This window comes from Gossypium hirsutum, chromosome A08 (assembly GCF_007990345.1).
Source record: "Gossypium hirsutum isolate 1008001.06 chromosome A08, Gossypium_hirsutum_v2.1, whole genome shotgun sequence".
NCBI classification, from domain to species: Eukaryota; Viridiplantae; Streptophyta; class Magnoliopsida; order Malvales; family Malvaceae; genus Gossypium; species Gossypium hirsutum.
This window is the reverse complement of record NC_053431.1, coordinates 90,145,038-90,166,362: the sequence shown is the minus strand read 5'-3', so window position 1 is coordinate 90,166,362 and position 21,325 is coordinate 90,145,038. Positions and strand designations below refer to the sequence as shown.

The following is a 21,325-nucleotide window of genomic DNA, read 5'->3' as shown; positions in this document are numbered from 1 at the left end:
TCAGTACAGTTAGTACCTTGCTCAATTCGTTCGTTTATGGAGAATAACTTTATTATCAGTTAATAAGAAGTCATAAGATTTATGTTTATTCACGTAACCGTATAGCTCTTCATAATTCATTGTCACTGCAAGTAAGTAATCAATCCATTCAAGCGACTTTTCTTCAAAAGAAAGTATTAGTTGCAATAGAAGCAACATTACGAGGCAAGGAAAACAACTGTGAAAGAACAATACGTAGCTTAGCGAATACATTCTGAGATATAATAAAGTATATATTACGTAGTCAGATGCGAAAAAAGGAAAAGAAAGAGAATATTATAGTGATATGCTTAAATCACAATAGCAGATGATGGACTGGTGCACACATCTCAACAGTCTTATTCAAGGTATAATAAATTCTGTAATGGATAAAAGTGAGGCCTTTCTGTTAGCTTTTGTTTAAAATACCCACCAAAATATGCTCTCTTCTTCTAAATAATATCCATAAATTTGCTTATTCTGGAATCATTTGAGAAGACCCTTCGCTTGAAATTTTTTTATTGGCAACCATATGACAATGATTATAGTGGGTTAAATACCAAAATGAATCAAGCAACCATGAAATGTAACCATGAAATGTAAGGTTAATCTTAGAAGAGAATAAAGAAAAAAAAAATTCTATCTATAGAAGAAAATTTTCCCATTTTCGATTCTAATTCTCCATCATTGCAACATTATTGAGGTTAAGCATCTTTATCCCGAGTTTTTAGCTCCATCTACTCTTCTATTAATATTATACCCTATGATTCCCTTTTCTACATTTTATATCCTGAGTTGGACTCCCTTTAAAAACCTATCTTCCATCCATACACAAATCTATTTTCTTGGAAAGTAATACTGAACCACTGACGGCAGGTTTGAGAGAAGTTATATAAATTCAGTGGGGAATGAATGGGAAAAAGGGCAGCGTGGAGATCGATATTCCACCACCTAATAAAGCCAAGCAACCGGAAGATGGCAATAAATCGGGCTTTCAGGGCTTTCCCTGCAAAGCTTGGATATGGAGTGCTTGGGAATTTTGCAAAGACGACGTTGATAGGGTAATATTCTCGTTTAAAGTAGGACTGGCTGTTCTACTTGTTTCATTGCTCATACTTCTACGAGGAGCTTATGAAATTTTTGGTACAAACATCATTTGGTCAATCATCACTGTTGCCATCATGTTTGAATATACAGTTGGTACGTATGTATGTTAATGCAAGACTTAATTTCATGATGAATGAAAATGAGACGAAATGTATTTTCTTACTGTTGTGAAATTTGTGAAGGGGAGACTTTTAATCGAGGATTCAACCGAGCACTTGGAAGCTTGCTTGCTGCAATATTGGCTATTGCAGTTGGTCAGTTACCTCAACTTACAGGCCGAATTGCTGTGCCTATAATAATCGGACTTAGCATCTTCCTTATTGGTATATCCTCTAGGCAGTCCAAACTATATGAAATAGACCTTTCCTTTTTATCCATGTACTATTAAAATGAAGGAAAAAGAAAAATCCACGTACTAATTAAAATGCTGTTTTTGGACATTATGAGCAGGAGCTATTACTTCATTCGTGAAACTATGGCCATCGCTTGTTCCTTATGAACATGGTTTCCGGGTTATAATCTTCACCTATTGCTTCATAATAGTCTCTGGATATCGAATGGGGAACCCGATCAGAACTTCCATGGATAGGCTGTACTGTATTGCCATTGGAGGTTTTGTGGCAGCTTTCGTGAACGTACTTGTATTTCCTATGTGGGCTGGGGAGCAATTACACGAAGAGCTAGTCAACAGCTTTAACTCATTGGCTGACTCACTTGAAGGTAATTAGCAAATTTGGAAAATCTCTCCCATCCCTTTAAGGAGAAGACTTGAATTGGTCATTAGCCTTGGTGAAAGTTAAAATTGCTAAAACTTTCAGAATGTGTGAAGAAATATTTAGAAGATGAGGAGCTAAATCAAGCTGAATTTTCTGAGAAAGTAATGGATGAGTTCCCAGACGAACCTGCCTACAGAAAATGCCGAACCACATTAAACTCTTCTGCCAAATTGGAGTCCTTGGTAATCTAATTTACTCTGTCTTCATTGCATAAATTCTCCTTCGTTTTTCCCTTGACAGTGGTTGATATAATTCTGACTGGTTTCAATCATTAGGCTGATGCATAAAAATGGGAGCCCCCACATGGCAGGTTCCGCAACTTCTTCTATCCATGGTCAGAGTATGTCAAAGTTGGGGCAGTTCTTCGATACTGTGCTTATGAGGTTATGGCACTCCATGGAGTTCTTCACTCTGAGATTCAGGTATTTCCCCCTCTTCTCATAATAAGAACTAACCAGGAAAGAATTTTCAAATTCTGGATGGAATTAAGATTCTGTTCCTTGGTTTTCAGGCGCCTTATTACCTCCGAATCGCATTCCAATCAGAGATCCAGGATGCAGCAAACCAGGCAGCAGAGCTAGTGAGAAGCTTGCGCAAGGATATTTGGAACATGAAGCGAAGCCTCAAAACCTCTCTGTTAAACAGGGTTCACAGCTCAACCGAGCGACTCCAGAGTGTCATAGATATGCATTCATACCTGCTCACCACTCATTATGACCTTCCTGATAACTCTTCTAACCCATTTCCAAAGCTTTCTCATGTTTTATCAACCACCCCGAACGACTTCCTAGACCAGCAGGAGGATTATGTTTGGAGCACAAACCATGAAAAAAGCTCAAATCACTTAACACAAAACTTGACAGAGTCGTACTATGAGATGATGAGGAAACAATCTCGAATGCTGAATTCTTGGCCCTCTAGCGAGGTGGATCCTTTCAAAAAGGGAGGGGGTTTTAGAATAGGCATTTTGCCCCAGATGAGAGCAGTGAAGAGCACCGCAGCTTTATCACTTACCACCTTTACTTCGTTGCTCATTGAATTTGTAGTTAGGCTTGATCACCTGGTGGAAGCAGTTGATGAACTTTCAAAGATGGCAAAGTTCAATCATGAGGATCTATAGAGGGGAAATCTAAACATGTATGCAGAATTCAGCTTTCTATTACCACGCCATGCATGAATATACCATTCCAAACGAGGAGAAGAGGGAGAAACTACAGGCAACAAGTTAGAGATGACAGCCTTCTGTTTGTAATTACAATGTATAGTGGTAATTGAAAACCGAGTGCTGATAGCCACCAGTTGCAAGAATATATAAAGATGCTCTGGACAAAGTCCTAGAACATTTAGAGATGAAAGGCAACAAGAAATACTACAATAGATTTAGTTGAACCAAAAAAAAAAAAAAAGAAAAAACAATAAACCCTTCGTTAATTTTATTTAATAAATCCACCCTAATCAAGGTTAAAATATGATTAAAAAGAATTGATTTAGTGTTTGAAAATATAGGATATTAAGTTACATATTTTTATTGGATGCTTAAAAGTGACTTTTTAAAATCATCTTAACATAATTTAAACACTAAATGATAATAGACAAAACAAGTTTTTTCCCAATTAAATTCTCTATTAGTCTCTCTACTATGTATAAGTTTTGATTTTAGTCCCTACACTTTAATTTAGTGAATTTTAGTCCTTGTACTTTTTTAATTTTAAAATTGTAGTCCTAACCAAACGATAATTGTTAAATCATAATCCTTGTACCTTAGTGTGTAATGCCATGTCAACTTACTATTTTTACATATTTCTGACAAAAATGCTAGTAAGTTGATTTAATGGTTATTGTTTGTGTTAAGACTGAAATTTAAAATTTGAAAAGTATAGGGACTAAGAATGATCCTGTTGGAAATCATGGACTAAATTGATAACTTTACACATTGTATAGGACTAGAAGCAAGATTTAATCAAATGCATTGAACTACTATTGTTTGGATCAAGACTGAAATTTCAAAATTCAGAAAGTACTAATTTGAAGAGTATAAGGACTAAAATTGACCAAATTGAATTATATGGATTAAATCCACAACTTATACAAAATACAAGGAATAATAGTATTTGACCTTTTCCCCTATCTTTCAAACAAGGGACCAATTGCCTGATTGCTAGATTTAAGAAACTGACAATAAACTAAGGAATAGAAATCTTTATCCCCATTGAGGTGCCCCGCCTCCCTGCCCCATTTAACGACATCTTGACTACAACACCCCATACCTAACACAATCGCTAGGTTCGAGCTATGGGATGCCACGTTTATTGTTGGAGCAACTATGATCAAATATAATTAAATTTAATTATGATTACATACTAATATATTACGCATATAAAATATATTATACAATCATTTTTGGGTCTTATATAAGCTTATGAAACTTGTTAAGCTGACTTGGGATCGAATAAGGAGCAAATTGTAAAATTTGCAAACTATCAGGTTTGTAACATCCTTAACCCGTCTTTGTCACCAGATTAGGGTTACAAAGTATTACAACACACATTCAATCAAATGACATCATAAAACCATTCAAATATTAATTTAAATGTCAATATTCAATCAAAATAATTAACATCATTAATTCATTCAATTATTAATTTAAATGACAATATTCAAATCTATATTCCATTTATAGCATAAATACATTTACTAACCTTAAATCGAGCTTATGGGGCCTTAGAAATAGTTTGGGATCAACTAGGGACTAATTTGAATCAAAACATAAAATTTTAAAAAAAATTAAAATTTTATAAACAGGGGTCACATGGTTATGTGGCTCAGGAATATGGTCGTGTGGCCAAACCATGTACAAACCGAAGTAAGGGTCAGATGGTTGTGCTGCAGCCTGTTGCTTTGTCGCAGATTGTTTCCCAGACAGTGTAACAACCTATGACTGTGTGTGATAAACCTGTACCAAAATTTAAGAAGACACAGTTATCTGAGGAGGCTATTTGCGGCACACAGCCGTGTGACAGCTTGTGTCCCAAGCCATGTGTACCTTAAAAAGCTTACAAAACAAGACAAATTTTCATCCAAAACTTAGGTTCCAAGTTAAACCAAAATCAATCATTTATAAACCTTAAAAACACATTCAAACAAGCTTAAAACATACCAAAACAAACAAATGAAGTGCCTAACCAATGTGCCATCATTGACACCACAATTCAGTTGCCAAATCAAATTCACATTTCATACCAAACTAGTTTGCATTCAAGTTCACAAGTCCATACTTAAAACACACACCCAACTTACCATTTCATTCTATCCATTCACATTCAATCTTATCATATTCAAACATTTTCAAGAGGTTTGTACCAACTAGCCAAAAACATAGTTATATGAACATATTCATACCAAAACCAAGGCACATACACAAGCAACGTAATACCAAGTTTAAGCAACTTTACATCAACCTAATATGTAAGACATGAAATAAGTATTCAAAACATATATAAAAAATACACCTATTACATGCCATATAACCCAAAAGTTAAACTTGACAATATCTACCGATAGATCTATGGATAGTTTGATCTTTAGGTTGATCCAATCACCCGATTCCACAAAATGATATCTATAGAGAAACAAGAAAAATGACACAAGTAAGCTTTAATAGAGCTTAGCAAGTTCAACGGTTGAAACTATATAATTTATTGTATAAACATATTAATCACATAATATCAGTTAATAAACAATAATCCTGTCGACCACAACCATTATAAAGGTGAGTCTTTATATTTATGCACATATTATATAACATGATCAATTATACTAAATTAATCAATACCAATTCTCATTTATACATTCAGAAGACCATGTAAACATTTATAAAATTAAATAATGAATCATATAACTGTTGAAAACCTACTTGATAAACAATACAACAGATTTAGATACGCGGTTAACCATCCAGAATACACCGAAACACTCAAACGAGCTAAACGAACTGAGTAACACACCTGGACACCAAGTGCCTAGCCCGTAGGCTAACATCCCTCCGGAACACACCTAGGCATCAAGTGCCAAGCCCAAAGGCTTTATATTTGTAACACCCCGAATTTTGGGCCTAGAAGTTTTGGGAATTTGAGCATAAGAGCAGTGAAGAGGCAGCACATATGTGTTTAGTTGTGCACTTTAGTGACAAGAATGAGCCTATTGGTTCGAGTGGTAAGGGTGTTAGTGTGTTGGAGGTTCTGAGTTCGAGTATTTGTGTGGGCGTTTTGGAAAAAAATATTTTACTTTTGTTTATTTTGTTTTAATAATTGTTTAGCTCTATTTGTTTTTATTATTATTTGTTTTTATTTATTTTATTATTCTTCCTGTTACACGTTCTTTTCTTTTTCTTTTCAGGGTTTTTGTCTGTTGTTTTCTTCTTTCGCTGTTATTTTGCAACTGTTGATTCATCATCTTTTGGGTATGTGCTAACCCATTGATTTTGGGTTTTAGTTGATGAAAGTGATGAGAAATCGTCACTTTTTGATGATTGTTGATAGGGAAAAGGTTAGGGACAAGTTTGGTGGCTAAAGCGGTGGTTTGGGGCCATTTTGGGGTGGTTTTGTGACCTCTCCGATGGCTAAATTGGGTTTCGGGCCAAATTGTGTGCCACACGGCCTGGCAACATGGCCGTGTGGCCGAATTAGGGATTTTTTCAGAATTCACATGTCCGTGTCACTTGGTCCACATGGGCGTGTGAGTTTGGGGATTAGGGTTTCAAAGATTTGGGATCATACGGCCTGGGCACACAATCGTGTGACTGATTTGGGGATTAGGGATTTCACACGAGTGTGTGTTTCAAAACACACGGCCATGTCTGGTGGGCACATGGGCGTGTGAGACCTTCACACGGCCGTGTCTTCTCTGTACCTTACTTTAGTGATTTTGGACAGTGAGTTACACAGCCTGTCCACATGGCCATGCCCTTGCACCACATTGGCATGTGCTTCTGTCACACGGCCGTGTGCTACCCTTCACATGGGTGTTTGGACCCCCACATGACTGGTTTGCTTCACATGGGCGGGGCACACAGGCGTGTAGCCCTATATCGCCAAATATGATTTCTTTTTAGGTCAAAGTTACTGGTAATGGCTGTTCTGTATGATCTAACCCTTGGTTAAGCTCTAGTGAGGGTATTTACGACTCCGATCTGAGTTTGAGTAATGTGCTATTTGTGATTGGGTATGTGACATGTTTGTTTCTGAACTCGATTAAGTGGGTGAATATGTGTGCAATGGGTACTGTCTGATTGATTGGATGTGAATGTCTGCTTCTGGCTATTTATCTGAGACTGGTTTTCTGGTTGTGTACATTTGACTGCATACATACATACATATGTATAAACTACTTTGGGTAGGATTGTGAAGAGAAGGGAGTTTGATCTGAACTGACAGCTGCTCTACTGGTTATTACTGATAGCCCCTAGTACCTACAGGGTCGTAGGCGGTCCCAATACCCTGAGGGTCGTGGATATTAGTGATAACGGTATAGCGAATTATTGCATTGCATTGTACCACAAGTACGTTAGTTACGCTACGTACCACTATCTGATCTGGCAGTTTATACTGCACGCCTATACCGCGATTTACCGTATTGCACAATACATCTTATACGCTAGCTTTGCTGCGTAATATGTCTAATCTAGCGGTTCATACTGCATGTTTGTACCGCGGTCTTCCGCATGGCACTGTACAACTTACTAATATCCCCTAATACCCAAAGGGTCATGGGTAGTCCCAATTCCCTGAGGGTCGAGGACATTGCTGATGCCCATCATTGCTAGGAAACCCGGGATGACATCATATGGAGTGTAGGGTTGGAGGGATGGGTTGATTATATCCCCACTTGGAGTGATTGGTTGGATGAGCTTACAGCTCTATTGAGGTGTGATGGGGGACTGAGATGGTGTGTTGCTTGGATGGGTGGGTTATTTTATAACTCGTTTGCACTTATATGCATCTAATTGTATTTATGTGACTGAATGTGATGGTACTACTCGATAGAGATGTCCGGATGATATGGTTGACTGAATGTGATACTGTATTTGGATCTGATTGACTTATTGACTGTAAGGCACTTGTGCCTAAGAGGATTCTATAGATATGATTGCTACTGTCTGACTGGATAGTTACTGAGAGGGGCTGAGGCCCCAATTGAAAACTGATACTGATTCTGGAAATAGGCTTAGGCCCAGTTTGTGACTATTGGGAATTACTGTTACTGTGTATGATAGAGCCATATGATGGTAAAGTTACATATGGTCTGTATTTGTTTTAGTCGGTCTGTAAGTATGTTCTATTTTAGAACTACTTCTAGTTTTCCTGGTTTCCCCTCTGTTGTTTAGTTGGTTTGATCTCACACTAAGCTCAAGTAGCTCACTCCCTCTTCTGTTTCCCCTTTCAAGTATATTTTAAATTTGGATACTGGACGCGGTATGCAGAGGACTCAGGCAGTCTTGCGGGAAAATAAATTACTAGTTGTGAATTCAGACTTTTACTTTGATATACAGTTTCAAAATGTAAGGTTTTAATTCTAAGGTACAAATTCTATTTTAAGACTTATTCGTTTTTATTACTCCGGCTTTGTTTTAAATATTGATATTAAAGCTTTCGAAAATGAAATTAAGATGGACTGGTTTTGGTGAAATTTTCTCACGATCACTTCAGTGATCAATGTAACATTCCGAATTCAGCCTAAACTTCTAGGCCGGGTTTGGGGTGTTACAACATTTTCCCTCGGTGACACACCAGAATCACTGTAAATATAACACGATAGTCCACAACAAATGTTGAACTTCAATATATTCAGTGGACAGTAACAAATCAATAATCACCATTTCATTATAAGTCAAACTCATGCAACACGAATTAATAACTTATTGGCATGCCAATTGTATTCTGTCATATGTTCATCCGGGCTCGATACAGGTAATCGTATAACATTTCCAATTCAATTTATTTTCTTGCCTTGTATAAATTTATAACAATTCAAATATATAGCGATATAATTTTGACATATCACAACTTAGAATTCAATATAGTATTACAAATTATACTTAACTAAATCGTATGAACTTAACAAGGCTAAACTGCAAAAATAGCAAAAAGCAAAAATTTAGGGACAAATCAACAACTTTCCCTTTTCCTCGATTGTCAACTAGTTCTTGATCTATAATGTAATTTATTTCAATTTATTAGCCTCAATATCATATAATATTCAATTTAGTGCATATGATTTCCTATTTATAATTTTTCACATTTGTACTAAAATTTTACATTTTATACAATTTAGTCCCTAAACCCAAAACATTCAAATTTATCACAAATTCATAAATTTTTATGCTAGCCAAATTTCTATTCATATTGGTACAACCCATAGTTATTCAAAAATCATAATAACTTCATGTCAAATTTAATATTTTATCAATTCGGTCTTTTAACTAAAAACTAACTAAAATCACATTACAGAATAGTCTTAATCAATAACCAAGATTAATATTCTACCATTAAACTTCAAAAACAGACTAAACCCATCAATGGCATATTCCAAAACATTTAACAGTTTTACAAATTAACCCCCGAGTTAGCTAGATTAAGTTAAAACAATCTCAAAAACATAAAATTCTTGAAAAACGAGTGAAAGTACACTTACATGCATGAGTGATTAGCAAGGCCAAAAGCCCAAGGTGCTAAAAATGGTATTTCAATTTTCAAATTAATGAGTGAAGAAGATGAATGGCATTTGTAACAGCCCGATTTTGGGCCTAGTTGAAACAATGGTTTCGGAACCACTATTCCGTGGCTGGAGAAAATTATTTTGATGTTATTTTATGTGATATACCATGTTTATAAAGGTGCATGAAAATTTTGGTGTATTAATTTTAGCTATTTCTAGTCAAATTTTGAAAAAGGACTAAATTGCATAAAAGGTAAAAGTTGTGTTTTGATGCCTAAAGGTGTTAAATTAGTTTGTATCTTAAATTGGGAGTCTTTAAATTCAAATTAGACCATTGAAAGTGTGATGTCCGACCAAGGGAGACAAGATTGGTCAAAAAGCCAAAATTTATGGGATATTAGGTGACTTTTTGGTAATAAAATAAAATAAAGAAAAAGTTGTCATTTTCTTTCATTTTTCTTCTTCTCTTTCATTGAAAATGGCAGCAACATGGGGGTTTGAGAGTTTGAAATTTCAGCAACATATTTCCCTAGTAAGCAAGTGTTTTTAATGCCTTTTCTTGATAATTTTTATATTTTTGGAACCCCTAAAGCATGAGCTTTCAAAAGAGGGGACTATTTTGCAAAATGATTAATAGTCTAGGGTTTTTCCATGAAATCATATGTGTTGTTTGCTGAGTTTTTATGGAATAATATGAGTCTTGGTAGTGCTATAAACAACTTTTGTGAAAGAAGATTGCATGAAAACACCTAAAATGGGGTATTTTGCAAAGTTGTAAAACAAGTTGTAAATGTGTGAAATAGTTGAAATTATGAGTTGCTATAGTTATGAAAATGGTACATATACGCTTAAAGAGTAAAGAAATTGAATAAAAATCATTTTACGAGCCTAGGGGTAATTTGGTAATTTTGGCAAAGTATAGGGGCAAATCGATAATTTTGCCAAAATGTGTCATTGGACTAATTTGATTAGTATATTTTTTAATAAGTTAAATGTGATGTTATAGATAATGAAAAACGAGATTTAGGCTTAGAACGAGGATATAGTAGCCCAAATTTGACCGGGCTGAAAACAGAATAAAAGAATTAAATAAATAAGCATTTATTTATTTAAGATGTCCATTAAAAAGTCCTTTTACAAAGTCCAAACTGAAAGCTCATATACATAGCCCAAACTGAGTATTGTTTATGGCCTATTTACAAGAAATACTGGTAGCCCACATACAAAACTGTTAACCCAATACCCAAAATCCCCAGCAAACCTGTTACACCCTCAGCCTAAACCTACCCTTGACCCAACTCGGTAAAGCCCAAGGGGCCCAAATGATTAACTGGATTAGGAAACCCTAGAGTTTCCAAGAACCTTAGGCGCCGCAATGAAATTCTGGAAGCTTCGGGCACTCTAAGTGACGCGACCTTTCATCTCGCGCAAATTCAATGGCCCAATCGTCGCCACCAAGCGCGTCGTGATCAGACGTCGTGCCACCATCGACGCGCAAGTCACGCCAGAATCCGGCGTTGGCTCCATCAGTGCGCAGACATCAGTGCCATACATGTGTGATATAACTAGTAACTTACCTATGAAACAGACGCTTACAATATATATATATATATGCCCATGATAATATTGCTTATGAATTGGTCATTTATATTATGGTTTGTAATGGAGAAGAAGGTATACATATGTCTTGCATAATTGTATGAATATTCAGACCAGCATAATATGCATAATTAGTAAAGTTATATGATTATGAAATGACATATTTTAGCCTAAGACTGAAAGATAAAATTTTGTACTACTTTTGTGATTAATTTCATTAGTCAAATAAGTGAGAAATGTATGTGATAGGTATATGTAATATTGGCATGATATTTAGCTAACAATGTTGGTTTGATGGATTTGACATTTAAGTTGAATAATAGCTATGGTTATCAATGAGATTTTTGCATATATTAGTAATATTAAAAGTACATTGAGTTATATTAAAATATTGCTAATGTTTTATAAGTTAATGTTTATAAAGTCGTGTGATATAGGTCGATATGGGTTAACATGCAAATGTGTATAAATAAGCAAATTGTATTATTTATTATATGCGTGATTATGATATGGTTAAAATTTTGAAGCATGGCTTGTATATATAATATGATTAAGATTGTAATTGATATTAAAAATAGCTTCATACTCTATACATATGTATGAGTTTGATTTATACGAATATGTGAATGGTTGGAATTGTTTTTTGTTTATAATGCTTCGTAACTCCTATCCAGCGATGGATAGGGGTTAAGGGTGTTACAAGGCTGAATAATTTAGAGCTAATGTTGATGATGATCTCGAGAGAGAAAAGTTTTGGCTTGAGAACTCTATCAGGGTATTTAATGAGCTTTCTTGCACACCGGATAAGTGCTTGAAATGCGCTATATCACTTCTGAGGGATTCAGCATACCAGTGGTGGAATATATGAAATGTATACTCATTCAAATGCTTTAGCTAGGTATTAGAACAAAGTTTGTGGGAAGCAACATTCGGGTTCTAAGGCCCAAACTACGTCAATAGCGAGTGTTGGTAATGCTAGGTCTATGATACCTGATATTCGCGACAGGTTTTAAATATTTATAATTAATCATTCTTAAAACTAACTATTATCACAATGAAGGCAACTGTACCTATCGAATAGTAGTATAGCTTTAGCAAGACCAGATTGTCGAACCCAAAGGAACTAAAAGTACTAGTAATTACCTTCTTTTTATTATCTAGCCTAAAAATTAAGGGATTTGGTTATCTAAACTAATTACTAAACTAAAAGTGCACAGAGAGAAGATTGGGAAAAAGCTTTTGGGGAAACTCGATTGATTAAGATAATACCCAAGGAAAAATCCACTTAGACTTCACTTGTTATTTGACTCTGAATCAGACGATTTATTCATTTGACTTGATCCGTAGAAATCCCTAAGTTATATTATTATCTCTCTCGAGACTAATAACGTCTAACCCTAGGTTGATTACTTGAAATCCCTTTCTAATTAACACCTAGTGTTGCATTAACTTGATCTATGGATCCCCTTATTAGGTTTCACCCTAATCCGACAAAATCTTATCACCCTATCTCTAGGCGTGCAACCAACTCCACTTAATTATGACAAATTTACTCTTAGACAGGGTCTATTCCTCCTCTGAATAAGAGCATTAACTCGAATCAATATCCTGGAATATTAAAACAATAATTAAGAACACATAATTAAGAACAAGTTAAATATTTATCATACGATTCAGATAATAATAACAAGATCCGTCTTAGGTTTCATTCCTCTTAGGTATTTAGAGGGTTTAGTTCATAATTATAGAAGAAAACATCTCAGAAGAATAAAGAATACAAAACATAAAGAAAACCCAAAACCCTTGAATGGAAATTGAAGGGAGTCTTCAGTCTTGATGATGAATCCAGCTTCTGAGATGGACCAATCAGCGTCCCTTGAGTAATTCCTTCCTCCTACTCTACGTCCCCTTCCTAAGTGCCTCCTCAGGTGTTTAAATAAGCTTTAGAATGCCTAAGAGCCCTCAAAATTGGCCTTTTTTGAATAGGGTTATACTTGGGCTCGGTAGAGATATGCCCGTGTGCGATTACTCAAGCCCGTGGTCAAGGTTGTTGAATAGGCACGGACGTGTAGTCTACCCGTGTAAGTCGTGCTTCAATCTTGCCAAAGGGACACGGTCGTGGGGCACGCCCGTGTGAGAAGCCTAGGCCGTGTTGATTTCCTATGTGGGTCCTTTTTTCTCTATTTTTGGCCTGTTTCTCACTCTTTTTACTCTTCTATGCTCACCTAAGTATAAAACATGAAATTAAAGAATTAGGAGCATCGAATTCACCAAATCTAAGGAGAAACCATCCATAAATTTGCTAAGCATGGGATAAAAATATGTATAAATTACGGTTTATCAAATACCCCCACACTTAAGCGTTTGCTTATCCTCAAGCAAAATCCTCAACTCACAATCAAAATAAATTCTTCTCAATTTATAATCCCTATCAATAATTTAGGTACACAATTATCTGATGCATTTATCCTCATCATTAAAGGATTTGTTAAAGGATTTTTTATGATTGCTACATCTAACGTAATTATCCGACGCATGATTTGGAGCTAGCTGCTGTGGTTTTTACTCTAAAGATATAGAGACATTACTTATATTGTGAGAAATGTTATATTTATACTTATCATAAGAGTCTCAAGTTGGATAGAGCTTCTAAAGAATTATGATTGTGTTATTGATTATCATCCTCGTAATGCTTATGTTGTAGCTGATGCATTGAGTAGAAAAGGAGCAATTGAATTGCAAGCAATGTTTGTTCAGCTTAGTATCAATAATGCTGGAAGCTTATTGGCTGAATTGAGAATTAAACTGGTTATGTTTTATCAGATCAGGTCAGTGCAGTTAGAAGATGATAAGTTGATGAAGAAAAAAGAAATGGTTCAGAATGGCATGTTAGAGAATTTCAGCATTGATGAACTTGATTGCTTGAGATTTCATAATCAGATTTGTGTTCTAGCTGTTTCTGAATTAAAAGAGTTGATACTTCACGAAGCTCATGACAATTCATTTGCTTTGCATCCTGGAGGAATGAAAATGTATCAAAATCTACGAGAATTTTATTGGTGGCCTAGAATGAAAAGAGATATATTTGAGTATATGGTTAAATGTTTGACTTGTCAACGAGTTAAGGTAGAGCATCAGGTTCCTATTGGATTATTTCAACCTATTAATATTCCTGAATGGAAATGGGATTGCATTATGATGGATTTTGTAATAGGGTTACCATTGTCAACAAGTAAGAAAAATTCTATTTGGGTGATTGTAGATCGGCTTACGAAATCGACTCATTTCATTGTAGTTAGGACTGATTGGTCACTTCAAAAACTTGCTGAGGTTTACAGTCAGGAAATTGTGAGATTGCATGGTATTCCTGTGTTGATAATCTTTTATCGAGATCTGTGATTTACTTCGAGGTTCTAGAGACAGTTATATGAATCTCTTGGTACTCAACTTAACTTTAGGATGGCTTTCTATGTTCATACTAATGGACAATCTGAGCGAGTTATTCAGATTCTAGAAGATATGCTTTGTGCTTGTGTCATTGATTTTGAATCAGGTTGGGGACGTTATTTACCTTTGGTCGAATTTGTATATATTAATAGTTTCCAATTGAGTATTCAAATGGCTTCATATGAGGCTTTATATAGTCGTAAATGTCGATCACCTATTTGTTGGATGGAATTTAATGAAAGAAAAATGATTGGGCCAGAATTAATTCAAGAAACAGGGGATACTATTAAGAAGATTCGAGATAGATTGAAGGCAACTTTCGACAGACAAAAATCATATGTAGATCTGAAACAATGGGATATTGAGTATTCTGTTGGTGACAAAGTATTCCTTAAAGCTTAGCCTTGGAAGAAAATTTTGAGATTTGGTCGAAAAGGAAAATTAAGTCCTCGTTTTATTAGGCTGTATGAGATTACGGAAAGAGTGGGACCAGTTGCATACCATTTGGCATTGCCTCTGGAATTATAGAAAATTCATGATGTTTTTCATATTTCCATGCTTAGAAGATATAGCTTCTCATGTTATTTTGATAGAGGATATTGAAATCCAACCCAATTTATCATATGAAGAACTAGTTGAGATATTAGCTCGAGAGGTGAAAGAGTTACGTAATAAGCAAGTCTTATTAGTAAAAGTGTTATGGCATAGTCATAGTGTTGAGGAAGCACCTTGGGAATCGGAAGAAACTATGAGATGCGAGTACCCCCACCTCTTTTTAGGTAAATTTTGAGGACGAAATTTATTAAGGGGGAGAATTGTAATGATCCAATAGTCACGAGTACTGAAAAGTGTGTTTTCAAGTCTTCGTTTTCATAAAACATATTTGTGAATATTTATTAAAAATATTTACGAAGTTAGTTGTGTGGTCAATTAGGTTTTGAATAGGTGAATTTGTCTAAATTAAGATTAATTAGGTGAAAGGATTAAATTGAATATAGGGAAAATGATGAATTATAGATTAGAGAAAATTGAAGGGACTAAATGATAATTAAACCAAAAGTTTACAAATGTTTGGTATTGGTAATGACATGTGTAACTATTAATTACATATATTTCTTAATTATTATTTCTTACTTATTATTTTAAGTAAAATAATATTATATAATGTTATTATTGTATTATTATATTAAAACATAACATAAATAAATAAAGAATTGAAATAAAAAGAAAAGAAAGAATCAAAATAAAGAAAGAATAGAAAGAAAAAGAAAGGAGAAAGAAAAGAAGGAGAATTAGGGATTTTAGGGTTCAAACTCAAATTGGTAAGTCAATTTAGTCCTTTTTCTTGTAAATTTTTTGTTTTTAGAATCTTAGAACTAAATACTACTTGATTTAGGTGGAAATTTTAGAAATTATTAGAGTTTTAGATGATGTTCATGTTGAAGAATTTAAGTGTTTGGGACTAAATTAATAGAATTTTAAGTTAGAAATGGAAAATGGATTGAATTGTAAAATAAATTATAAGTCTTGAGTAATAGGGACTAAATTGGGAAATTTTCAAAGTTTAAGGTTTATGGTGAACTTAGAGATGTTAAGTTTAGTTTTAAGTGGAAATTGAATGAAAATATAGAATAAATTGTGAAGAAAATAAAGTTAGTTTTTAGTTAGGGACTAAATTAGAATTAAGGCAAAAATTGAATATAAATTGAAATATTCAATGTGAAATTGTGTTGTATTGATGATTTTTAATTGTTTAATTTCTGTAGCTAACGTTGTGTCGAAAACCTCGCTAAGAAGGGAAAAGAGAAAGTTAACGAGGAGTGCTCAGAAATTCTGGTTTGTATTTCTATAATCCGAATTTAACTATTAAATTTTTGTATTTTGATTTAATGTTCATGGTAAGTAGTTGAGGTAAATATATGATATTTTGATATTAATTTGAATTCAATTGATCTCATGAGTATATGTGATTATTTGAATTGATATGAATATTGATTGAAATTGAAAAGTGATTTGAAACCCTATTAACTATATCGGGCTGAGTCGGATATAGTTGGCATATCATAGGCTTGGAATAGTTCAGGGATACTTCGACTTCGAGTCAATGAGACACTGGGTGTCAAAATTATTACTTTGGATAAATTTGATGAGGAACTAGGTACCAAATTGCTTCGGCATAGCCAATGAGACACTAGGTGTCAAAATTGTTACTTTGAATTATCCGATAAGGCACTGTGTGCCAAACTGGTGTGTTTTGGTTGGATCTGTGTATCTGTCTGAGTCCGAGTTGTGTTAATAGGGGAAATTAAATGAATGATATGATGATTTGAAATGGAAAGAATTGAATGTGGAATGCAAATGAGATACATGGATTGGTGGATTGTATTGTGAAAAGCTATCAGGGATAGCATATGTTAAGAATTCAATGTGTAATGAATTCATATTTATGGATTGTTTAATTGAAAAATTATGGTTATTGTATGAATTAATGTGTTTGTTATATTAAATTTACTTTAAGCATTCGAATTATAGAAATACCACTGAGTTTATATTTAGAGTACGGTTTGTTTTCATACTAGGTTAGGTGTTAAAGTTGATCGTCGATTCATCATCCATCTGAGATCCTGAACTCACATTGCGGTGAAGTATATTACTTTTTGGTAATGGCATGTACGTAGGTTGTTTTGTGTAGGTCATTTTGGGAAATGATTGTAAATGATGTTATAATATGAAACTGGTTGAATATATATGAACATATGTGTTGTGTTTAAAGCTATCAAATGGTATGTTTTTGTTTAAATTAGTGTGAATATAGAATTGATTTAAATGGTGTACTATTAGATTGATTTGGAAAATAAGTGTGAAGTACCTATGAAGGTACATTGATAAGGTCATTAGGTTGAATGTTTTGAAATATTTTAGATGTATTTGAATGTATTTTGGATTGGTTGAATGATTGGTTTTTGAGTTGCTTGTTGTTTAAGATTGTAGGGTTGGTAAAATTGATGCTTAAGATTCATTGTGAGTCGACACGGCCAGGCACACGGGCATGTGACTGGACCGTGTGAGACACACGATGAACACATGGGCGTGTGGTTTGGCCGTGTGTCCCCTACAACTTTAAAATTTCAAAATAGAATGCTCAAGTAATTTCACACGGGTAGAGACACTGGCGTGTGTCTTAGCCGTGTGTAAGGCACATGGCCTAACATACGGGTGTGTGGCTGGTCATGTGACCTAAGTCAAGGAGTTACATGAGGTTGAACACGGCTTGAGGTATGGGTATGTCTAATAGCCACACAGGTGTGTGACCCCTGCACCTAGGAATAATTTTGACATTTCACGAAAAATTTTCGAAGTATACGATTAAGTCCTTATTTGTTTCTAACACGTGTTTTGGGCCTCGAGGGCTCATAAAAAGCACTATATGATTGAATTATGTTATTTATGTGTGAATATTTATATATTATTCATATTTGATCTAAAAAGTCTAGTAATGCTCCGTAACCCTGTTCCGGCGACAGATAAGGGTTGGGGGTGTTACAATATCGTTAACTTTTTAATTGAGCTATTAATTTCACTGTTGCTAGTAAAACAATGCCATACACAAGTTATTTACCCAACATACCGGCTATCAGCTCAACCATCTTTAGAGCGTAAGCTTTCACTTATATCAAAGCACATGTGTTACATACACATGGTCAATGACTAACTTTGGATTTAGGTAAATCACACCATGAATGTCACAAGTGAATTAATTGAGAAATAGATTCAAAATTAATTGATCTTTGGTCCAGGCCAATGTATTTATTGGCAAGTGTCATTCTACCAATGAATACATCTATGTCTCTACCGATAAGTCAACTGCTCCGATAGCCAAGACTAGCCATCTTCTCAATTGGATTGTAGATGACATAATAATCCTTCTAAGTATTTGAATCAAATGTTCACTTTGATTCTTTTATGAGATTATTGACTCGTTTAGATTATCGACTGAAGTAAATTGTCTTTCTTGCAATGTAAACATTATTACAATGCTACTTATGATTATTTTGAACTTAGACAATAAATGAGCTAATATTTGTTTTTCACAACTTCGCTATGTATGCAAAATGTGAAGGAAAGAAATACAAAAGACATAACATGAAATGTAAAATTTATTTATTCATCGTACAAATACATAGAAAACAATTACATGTTTACTACAATATAGACACATTTTCCAAAAATCTCCCACTTGGCCTAGTGAAGTAAATGTGTCATGTTTCATATTCTCATATCCTTGATGTGTTTATCCTAGTTACAAGAGTCTTATTAAATGGATCCACAAGCTTTTCTTCAGAAACTACTTTCACCACATCTATAATTTCTTTGGCTACTGTCTCTCGTATCAAGTGATACTTCCGATCAATGTGTTTCGTCCTCTTGTGACTTCTCATTTCCTTGGTATTAGCTATTGTAGCACTGTTATCACAATACAATGTTATAGCTTTTTTCATCATAATCGCAATACAATGTTATCATAGTATAATGTTATTGCTTCTTTCATTGCCTTAGAAGCAACAACATACTCGGCCTCCATAGTAGAGTCAACAGTGCAAGTTTGTTTTACACTTATAGCTTTGTAACGCGTAGGTTTGTACAAGTGTACACAGTCATTATCAAGTAATAAGTAAGTATCGAGTTATCATCTCCACAGGGATTGTATTTGTGCTAAGTCACTGAATTGTAAAATTATATTAACAACTTGGTAAAAAAAACTCAATATGATTGAGAAGTGATGATTAAAATTAAATATATTAAACTAAATGCAATGATCCCCAATGCAGATTATTCTGAATATGCTAACTATATGAATGAAACAGATTTTAGCAAATTTAAATACAATTTGCAACAATTATAACATAAATAAACTAGGACAATTACTTTAATTAAACTCAATTTATTATCAACATGCCTAATAACATTCAGAAAACATTCCATGACAACTCGATCTTTCATGAGTTTGCAAACCACATTAGGTCCTTTTGAAATCCTTTACTTAGTAAATATGCATTTTACTGATCCTTATTGACTAAGAGTTTCTTAGCATTCGTGCGAAGTAATCGGGTTAGGATCTAAATTGAGCATGCACATTTCAATTATATGTCCACTAGCCTTTGTCTGATTAGGATCCTTAGCTAATTCAAGTGGATTTCAATCACGTATGAATGAAATACAAACTTGATTTTAATTGAAAACATGATCGATTGAGGCACAAACATTATAAGCATGAATCAAATAAATATTATTTAATCAAACAATCATCCTAGCTTAAATAAAATTAAGCTAACATTATTGTAACAAGAACAAAGAACACATAGCAAACATTTTTAGATTAAATCAATGAAAAGAAAGATTAAACCCAAATCAAAGTTGCTGTCACCTAAGACTCTGACCGACAAGGCTCTTTTGCTTTACTCCTTTGCTGATTGCTCTCCAAGGTGGCCGATGGACTCTTTAAGAGGCTTAATTGCTAAAATTTGTATGAAGAGATGATGTTAGGCATGGGGAATGGAAAATGCTAAAGCGAATTGAGAGAAAAGAGAGAATGATGAGGGATGAGGGATGATTAGGAATGGTGAAATGAAGTCTTATTTATAGGTGAAGAGAGGAGAGTAGTTTGCTAAAAATAGAGAGATTTAGTCTCTTCAAGCTTCTTAAGTGAGTGGCCGGCCATGATTAATGGATTTTGAGTTGAATTTTTTTTTATTTTTAAGTAATTTAAATGCCATAACAACTTAGGACTAAGACTCGGTCAAATGTAAATCTTCGAGCAAATCTCTAATTTCTTCAACATTGCAAGGACCTTGTGTAATTAAACCAAAAAATGGTTTATGTGGAACGCCATGTGTAGTCGAAATTACGTTGACTTGATCTCCAATTTGCACGGTTTTTGTAATCCAACAAAGCTACTAGACCTATCCAAAATAAATCAATAAATTAAAGGACCAAAGAATAAAATAAATAAATAATTAAAACCAAAATTATTAATGAAATATTTTAAAATGAATTATTAAGTATAATTTTATATTTTATTATTTAATTTAATCATGCATGGCCCATTTTATGTCTTAAAAATATAATATGTTCAAATAAATATAGAATAAGTCATTTTATGCATGAAAACCATATAATAAAGCATAAAATCACATTCTAATAATTTCTATATCCTAATTTCATATTTTCACATATTTCATTAATTTATTAAACAATTACTTATTTTTAACAATGAATATAAGTACAAAGGTGATAAATTGCATAGGAAAAATCCTATATATTTTTCAGTTTACAAGCTCCACAGCCTAAGACAAATACATTTCCTGATGTCGATTTTCTCGAATCTTTATAGGTTTGTGTATGCTATAGGAGAAAGGTTCTCCCTAGAATACATAAGCATATGATCCCCAGTTCTTTTAAGACACTGTAATATATGCTTTATAGCTTGCCAATGCTTGAGACTAAGATTTGCCTGATATCGACTAACCATTCATCCTACGAAATAAATATCTAGACGTGTGCAAAGCATCGCATACATAAGGCTTCCAATTTCCGAAGCATATGAAATAGTACTCATGTGCTCTCTTTCTTCTACTATCTTAGGATAGTCATCTAAAGAAAGATGA

General features: G+C 34.1%; 1 pseudogene; it reads left to right on the top strand.

Annotated features, from left to right (window-relative positions):
- The first annotated feature begins 657 nt into the window (after positions 1 to 657).
- LOC121204576 (aluminum-activated malate transporter 9-like) lies at positions 658 to 3,552 on the top strand (annotated as a pseudogene).
- Positions 3,553 to 21,325: the final 17,773 nt, after the last annotated feature.